Source organism: Impatiens glandulifera, chromosome 2 (assembly GCF_907164915.1).
Source record: "Impatiens glandulifera chromosome 2, dImpGla2.1, whole genome shotgun sequence".
In the NCBI taxonomy this organism is placed as follows: Eukaryota; Viridiplantae; Streptophyta; class Magnoliopsida; order Ericales; family Balsaminaceae; genus Impatiens; species Impatiens glandulifera.
The window spans coordinates 7912548-7921702 of record NC_061863.1 but is presented as its reverse complement, the minus strand read 5'-3'; positions in this window follow the sequence as shown (position 1 = coordinate 7921702).

The window sequence follows — 9155 nt, the reverse complement described above, 5'->3', positions numbered from 1 at the left end:
ACTGATTTAGCTAAATCTCTATTGAGCAAAACAACCTTTGTTCAACTTACAACACACTATTAATGACTATCAAATAGTCCAATAACTTATCTCTCAAGATAAGTGTATTTACCACTACACCACTTAAGATAATTGTTCGAACTCAGGTCACCTGTGTGACATATAAGTGTATTTACCACTACACCACTTAAGATGTTGATATTTAAATATATATTTATATATTTGATATGACTAACAATTATTGAACTTAGTTTTATCCATTTATTATCAAAAACTATTTCATCAATCATCAAATCAAAATTGTTAAGTTATTTTAAATCAATTAAAAATCTTAACCCAACAATTTCTCCCTTTTTATTATTTAAGCTAAATTATCAAAACCAGTTTAAACATTAAAAATTTTAACCCAATAATTTCTCCCTTTTTAATTATTTAAGCTAAATTATCAAAACCAATTTAAACATTAAAAATCTTAACCCAACAATTATTTAAAAGGTGTACCTACAATTGCGTTGATATAAGATTAAGTAAAAAAACTGAAAAATATCAGAAAAATGTTAGAATTTTAAAATAAATTCCAAATAGGGCCTTAGCCAAAATATTTGTTTGAGAAATATCCCGAAAATATTTAAATATCATTTTCTAACATTTCAGAATTATTTGAAAATAAATGGGGTTCCAAAATTATAAAAATAATTTTGGATTTTAAAAAGTGGAATCAAATAGGCCTTAGGACCTGAGTCCTAGGGCTTGGGTCCATTTTACCGATATGAGCTTAGAGGGACTCGAACCGACTCGATTTAGACTAGGGTGGTCTAGATTAGGGCTTGGGAGCGTGGATCTCGAATTCGGACTGCTCGGTCCTAAGGCTAGGAGGCTGGGTCTCAAGTATAAGATCCTCGGTCCTAGGGTTGGGAGGCTCGGTCCCAGATCAGAATTCTCAATCCGAGGTTAGAAACCTTGGTCGGGTTTCTTAGTCCTTGCTCAAGAACATCGGTCCTAAGTCTTAGTCGTAACTCAAGAATATCGGACATAGGTCTCGGTCCTGACTCAACATCAGTCATTGGTCTCGGTTCTAGGTCAATTTTCTCGGTCCTTAGTCTCGGTCAAGACCAAGGATCAGTCCCGTTTCTCGGTCCAGACTAAGAACCTCGGTCCCTTGCCTTAGTCCAAGAGGACCGAGTGTTATTGAATTGGTCAAGAATTGCAGGTTCAATATCTTTTGATACAGATCATAAAATCATGATTTGGAAGTTGCAATAAGCTCATATGATTGTAGGGATTAAAAACCCTCACCCTAATTACGATATTTCGATCTCTACAAAGATCAATTTCTCAAAATCGTTTTAGGTAAAAATTTGGGATATTTTGAATTATGTCATATTATGGCATAATTCTTGTTCCAATAACTTTGAAATGATGAACATAGTCGAACACAACCAAAACAAGAACATCATAAAAACTATTTAACAACTTTTAAAATCGAAATTCAAACAAATTTTATCAAAATTTCAGTTGGATCAAACATGAGCGGGATGTTGATATAATGATCTGAAAATCACCCTAATATGTTTTCAAAAATATTTACCAACTATTTGAATAAAAAAATTAAGCTTAAAATCAAGAACATCAAATTAAAAAAATCTAGATTTTCAAACAATTTTTTTTTTCCGTTTTAGATTGATTTGATCAAATATCTTTCAATAGAAAGTTAATATATCATCTAGGAAATATTCTAAATAAAGAAAACACGAAATTAACCCTAGAATAGATCAAACCGATCAAACTTGGAAAAATCCAATTTTCAATCACCAATCGAAATACAGAGGATTTGGAAGCTTACCAACACTTGGAGAACACTCTAAAGATGTAGGTGAAGCTTTTTTGAAGCCTAGATTGAATCTTAGGTCGCCGAAGCAACTTTTGCAAAAATTCAGTTTGTTTGAATTTTTGGAATTTCTTCAACTCAATTGTAAGATTGAGGTTTTTTTGATGGATTGAAAGAGGAGGACCTAGAGAGTATTGATACTCATTTAGGTCGGTTATTGAATTCTAGACTTAGGGGATTTGAAGGTGAGGATAAGACGAGCACATGAGAGAAAAAATGGAAAAATAAGGTTGAGAAACGAAGAGCTGAAGCTTTTGGAAGATTGTCGTTGCCAGCCGCGAGCTTCCGAAGATCGCGAAGAAGACGAACAAAATGACGTCATTTTGCTTAAGCCAAATTCGTCATTGCGTAGCGTTCTGGCTAACAGACGTCTCTTACTTTGTTGTGGCCCGGGCGCGCGTTCGCTTGGTTACAACCGACTATGTGGCGCCTTTCTGGGTGTTGGATGAAAATATAGCGCTGATCCAATGGCCTAGAATCCTACTGCAACAAAATTCTTTACTTTCGGCTACACCAGATCATCAATTTATATTTTTAATAAAAGTGTTATTTGAAATCGAATTTTATTCATTTTCTTGCGCTTTTCTTAATCAAAAATTCTACAAAAATATTTTTGGAAACATAATAAAAATTATGTTTATTCTTTTTATTTTAGGATATTTTAGGGTATTTATTTAACTGTTTTAAGTCATAAATTATATATAATTTATGCCTAAAATCATAATTAAATAATTTCTAACCCCTTTCTGGATTTACTTTGGGTAAAATAAATATAATATTTTTAACTTCAAATTATTTTTGAATTTTTATTTAATTTTTCTTAATTAAAATTTAATTATCATAATGATTATTCATAATTCAATTTTTAATCTCTTTTTAAGTTATTTGAATTTAAAATATTATATTAATATTATTATAAATTAATAATATTATTTATAATTTAAGGTAAGTCAAATTTTAATTCTTATGCATTTGCAAAAGAAAAATAGTAATGAAGCAGTTAGTTAAAGTTCTTTTTGTCCTATACAGCTCTAGTTTATCGACAAATATATATTATTTTTACTAAATATTTGTGACTTTCATAAAAATAAAAATAAAGTATTAGGTTAGAATTTAACCGTTAGATTATGAAAGTTTGACGAGCGGCTCTTATACAATTTTCATTGTTTTAATTTTTTTTAATAAATTGTAAAACTAATATAGAGCTGATATATAATAATTTAATATTAAAATAAAAAAATAACATTTTTTTTATAATTTTAGTGATTATAGGTAATGGGTTTAAATTTCAGAAACATGTTGTTTTTAATGGCTCTTTTGGATGATCATATGTATATACATATTATTATAATTATTTTTTCAATTTAAACATATTCAATGTAATTAAATAATTATTTCAGTAAAACAAATATAATTTATTCTAAACTTTTTAATTCATTATCTTCTTTATTATAAATGTTTTTAATGTCTCCATCTATAGTGGCTGTAGCTAAATTAAGACAAGTGGTATTTAAAAAAAATTAAGGGTCGACAGCAAATCTTTACGTTTTTTTCTTATTGTTAAATTTTTTTTTAATAGTGTTATCTATTTTTTTTCATTTATTATAACCTACAATTAATTTAGTTCAAATAATAAAATAAACAAATACTATATTTAAATAAAATAATTAAGAACAAAATATGGAAGTATGATGACCATTCAATCGATCGATATCGTTTAAACAAAAATAAAAATTACAAAGATTATAATAACTATATATATAGTTATATGAGAGGGTAATTACAAGTTACAAATAAAGGTAAGAGATGAATAATAACTCTTTGCAAAAGAAATATAATTTTTCTCCTATAATTACAAATATTCAATTTAAATTTCTTCTCAAATGTGTTAACTATTTATTCATCATAATTATGGACTTCACATTATTAGTTTGAGAATTCTTTACACCTAGCTAATTTGTTATTAATTATGCTCTTGTATAATTCTTTTTATAAATTTGCAAATTATTAGATTTGAATCTTAATTTTAACTGTGAAAATTTTAACTATTAGATATTTTAACATTGTTGATTTATAATTTTTTTTTTTTTTGTATAAATACACTAGTTAGTATATATATATATATATATATATATATATATATATATATATATATATATATATATATATATATATATATATATATATATATATATATATATATATATATATATATAAATGAAAATGGACAATCCAATAATCATTCATCATGAAGCATTATAATAGACTAAATTTAAACTTAAAAAAAATAATAGCATATTATGTAATTATAATTATAATTCCTTAGTAAAATAATATATATATATATATATATATATATATATATATATATATATATATATATATATCTTGTTCTTTATTTTATTTGAAGTTATCAAATAAATAAAGGATATAGAATTAGATTATATGATCAATTTTAATTTTAAGCTGAAGCAAATACCATGAGAATAAATTATATATCTAATTAATTAGTGAATAAATTAGAACAAATATGTTTAATCAATATAGCCCATAGTTTCTTTTAACTCATATTACAACTGGACACACGTGTAATAATAATAAATTAATGTTATCATCATGATAAGATGATATTCTCCATAATGACAATCATCAACTGGCTATTTTAAAAACCTATCAACAATAAAGGGAAAGTAATGCATCATTTCTCTTTTGAAAAGGTAGTAAATTAATGCATCATTCTTAGCAAAAACAAAATAATAAAAAAATGGCACTTTGAAAAGGTGATAATAATTAACAGAAAAGTTAGTGTTATATTGGGACGGTTTTATGTAATTCGGGAATTGAATAAAAATGTGATATTATCTATAATTTTTTTTTAATTTTTTTTTAATTTAATATATATATTTTTTATCTAATTAAAAAAAATATAACTTACATTTATTTATTCTTATTTTATTAATAATTTTCTCATTATTTTTTAAGTTCATTCTAATTTTTATAAGTCCATCCAAACTTAAATTCCTGAATCTATCCATGATTTCATAGATCATAGGCTCTAATATGATAATTAAAAATATGTGATTTTTTTTTTCCATACAAGAGATATTCTATCAAAAATAATAAGATAATGATTTATGGACTCAAATCCACAATATTTTTGACATTATTCTAAACCTCCTAACTTATAAGAGAAGAATATCACTTGTTCAACTTAGTAACAATTATATATGCATTGAGAAAAATAAATAATATAGTATAAAAAGTCTAAATTGCTATAAAGATTGATCTTTGCATTCATATTTTGCATGCATTATTAGGCACAACTATATCTAACACATAGTACAATATTCGAGCAAGTTATATGGAGAGAAAATGTAATCTAAACAAGATAAGATATATTACTGAACACAAGATATAACGAGATTTTATCAATAAATTCTTACATTTTTTCGAGAAGTGGTCTATTATATAAAATTTTCATATAATAATGGTCCAAGTAAAATTAAATTATAATCTCATGTTAAATTATAATATTTTTATTTATAAGAGTACATACAAAAAAAAAAAAATCATAAATACCAAATTACTACTCTCATTACAAAGTTTAAAGTCTAAATACTATATTTATTTATATATATATATATATATATATATAAATACCAAACCCATCAAGTTAACTTCACAATTATTGAAGAAGATAATTACCTAAATTTTATTTTCCACATAAGAAATTAAGGGTAAGTTTGATTCAATTTATTTGCTTTAACTTATTCAGATGTGTTTATACTAATTCTCAATTTATTTGCTAAAAGGATAAGTTAGAGAGAAAAATTGTGTTAAGGATAAGTTAGAGAGAAAATTGTGTTTAAACAAAAATGTATTTGATTATAACTTTTGTGTTAAAATTTATGCAAATTACTGTAAAAAAATTATTACGCAAACGCTAATCCTCGTCTAAATGCGCTCTAAATCATAAATTTAGTTAAATATTTGATTAATTACAACCTATCATAAAGCTGTCACTTCCAATTATTACTCATCATTGCTCGTTTCAATGTCAATGCTTGGATGATTCCGAGTTATAGAATGCGTCATCAAGCACTTAGTAGGAATACATAGATAGAAAATTAAATTAAATGCTACATTAACAAAAAAAAATATTCCTAATTTAAGAAAATATTATATTATATATTTAATGTTTTTATTACTCACAAGGGCATTAAGATCAACAATATTGATCGTAGTAATTATTATGACTTGTTTTGATTTGCCATTCATTTCTTATTTGTATTATTTTTTTAATAATTTAGTTTGTATTGCTATTCTTTGACGCCAACCATCTTTGTGATAGACAATAATTGAATGAAAAAGAGTCGTTATTTCAAAACAGAAAAAGAAAATAACATTTTGGCTATGTAAATATATTCAATGAAATGAGATGACTACTTGTAAAAAAAAATTAAAGATTCAACTCAAAGCTTCTTCTAAACCTTTTAGTTTATTATTTTCTTTATTATAAACGCGGGTTAGCACAAGTGGACGAATGTTTGCACAATTTATAAATAATAAATAATAAATAAGGTTAGAACCGACAAATTTGTGTTTAAACGAGTTTTCATATTTTCTTAATTTCTTTATTTTTATTTAATAAATATATTAAAAGATGGAGACACTCAATTCACGTAATGGTTATGAGTTTGAGTCTTACAAAAAAATATTAAATTGATAAACTACCTACACACTCAATTTAGTGTTTAAATGCATGATATGCATGCATATGTAGTTGTTTTAATTTCTTGAGCAACTAAATAAGAGAATGCCAAAGTGGTCCTCACAAAGCTAAAAAGTCCCTCCAAAGTCAAAGGTGAATCTAAACATATGTATTCATATGATGGCACACTCAAATATACTAAATAAAAAGAAGAAAACAATGATTAAACAAATCTATCTACATAAATAAACAAACAAACAAAAAACATTACAATCTTCCACAAAAACTAGCTAGGTACCTTGCAAGATTGTGAAAACCCCTTTATTTTGCAATTGAAACCACCAATGGTTTTCAAACAATAAATGTTGTCTGAAAATAATGCTTATGATTTTTCATGGATTTCTTTCAAAACTTCATGAGGCACTTGGCGGTGATTCATGGCCAACACCCGGACTATGTCCTGGGCTCGTTGGCCTAAAAGCATCTGTCTCGATCTTCTTGTAACGATTATATCTAAAACCATGTATGGACGGCGGAATAGGCTTGCTCAATGATACAGCTGGTATAACGGGTACTTGACGAAATATCTTATTTCGTGATGCTTCTATCATATGATGTGGCAAAATCGTGAGAAGGAGAAGCATGTAGATAGTTAGAAGTCGGTTTAGGGTATTCAAGGCCATGACTCGGGTTTTGTAAGGCTGTTGAACTTGTTTGAGAAATTTGAGAGAAGCTAGAGCCTACAGTACTATAGGAGTAGACTGAGGTCCTTATTCAACAATGCCCACTATTTAAGGTGTTTAAAGTTCCCAATACAAAGTTGGATGACAAGGGTTTATAGATTTTGATTTCTTAAAAGAAAGGAGAGAAGGAAACAACATGGAATAATTTCCTTGTTTGGCAAGTTTTAAGTTCTTGACTCATCTCTACATATTTAGCTGTCCCCACAACCAGGAGGTACACTTCCTCTATTAGAAACTTAAGGAAAGACAATGTTTTGATTAGACATCACAAGGAACATTGTTCTTTATCAAAAGTAAATCATCTAATTCAAATTATACTATTAATAATATTCTTGGTACAAGCCACTTGAGGAGTGTTCACATCCGGCAGAGGAAGTTCTTGAAACTCGGAGAACACGGCCTTGTTGATTGCAACTTCGTAACTTCTTCTCGAGGAATTGTAGGGTTAAACCTTCGCCATTTCTCCTCAATTTGAGGAATTGTAGAGCAATAAATGAAGTAACACCAAGGATGAAGGAGTTTTTTATTTCTACTTTCTAATGGAGTCTTGTAGCGGATTAATTAAATGTACAAAAAAGTTTTGATTGTGTCAAATAAAAAAAGTTTCGATGTTCCACAAATCCATTGATGCCAAATTTATTGACGAGGAAGTGGAAATCCTTGTCAAGATTTAAGAAAAGATGGAAATAATATAAAAGGTTAACAAGTGAAAAAGAAGTATACAAAATTCACAAAATAATTAACTATAGTAAAGGAGCGATTAGGGGCATTAAGATCCATGATTAGTGAGGGACATGTTATTTAAGTAATTCTTTCATCCTCGAGTTTTTTTCACTTATATTCTTCATGACCCCTTTTTTGTTTTTCAAAATTCTCAAGCAAGTTTAAGTTCCATATATTTGAATTGCATGGACAAAGGTCATTTTAATGCTTGAAAGATAAACAACATTCACCAATCTTTATATGATTTTTTACTTATATTTAAAGTATATTTTGATATGGATTTTTCATTATTTATCCTATTTGCTCTTTAGCAAATTGTCATCCAAACCACCGGTTACAATTCTTATTGAGTCTCACATTCAATGTTGAAAGGTTGACTTTTTGTCCGGATATTCTTTATAAGACATATTATTGCAATTGTTACGAATCTTTGTCAGCTATATATATATGGTCATATATTTAATCACAAAGTAAATCAATTTCAATAATAACTTATATGTTCAAACAGTTAGAATTTGGATTCTCAAATCTGATATGTTTGAAACGATTTACAAAAATGTAAAAAAATATAAAAACACAATAAGACACATATTTATAAATATTTATAATGATTCACTCAAAAGAGTTATGTCCACTTCAGCCGTCACCTGATTTGACTATGAAAAAGAAAAATAATACAGAGTTTTTGCGTCATACTTTATTTCTCTAGAATTTTTTCTTACCATTTAAACCCTTAACAATAACATATTTATAGGGTAAACATTAAAGTAATAGCACATAAATAATTTTTGGTCAGGCTCAAGCACAAAATCAAACAAAAACTCAATATATTATAATTAACTTCTGTAGAATTTATTATAAGTGTAGACTCCACAACCCAACAATCTCTCACTTGGAGACTAACTTCATCTTCTCTCAATCGATAACGGCTCTCCATCCAGTGTATTAACAAAGATGGCCAACTGAAGTTGCGCACAATTTAAGTTTCTTGTTTATCACAACTTTCGTCAGCATATCAGCTGGATTCTCACTCTCGAGAATCTTCTTAAATACTAACACTACATTTTCTTAAACTGATCGGATGAAATAA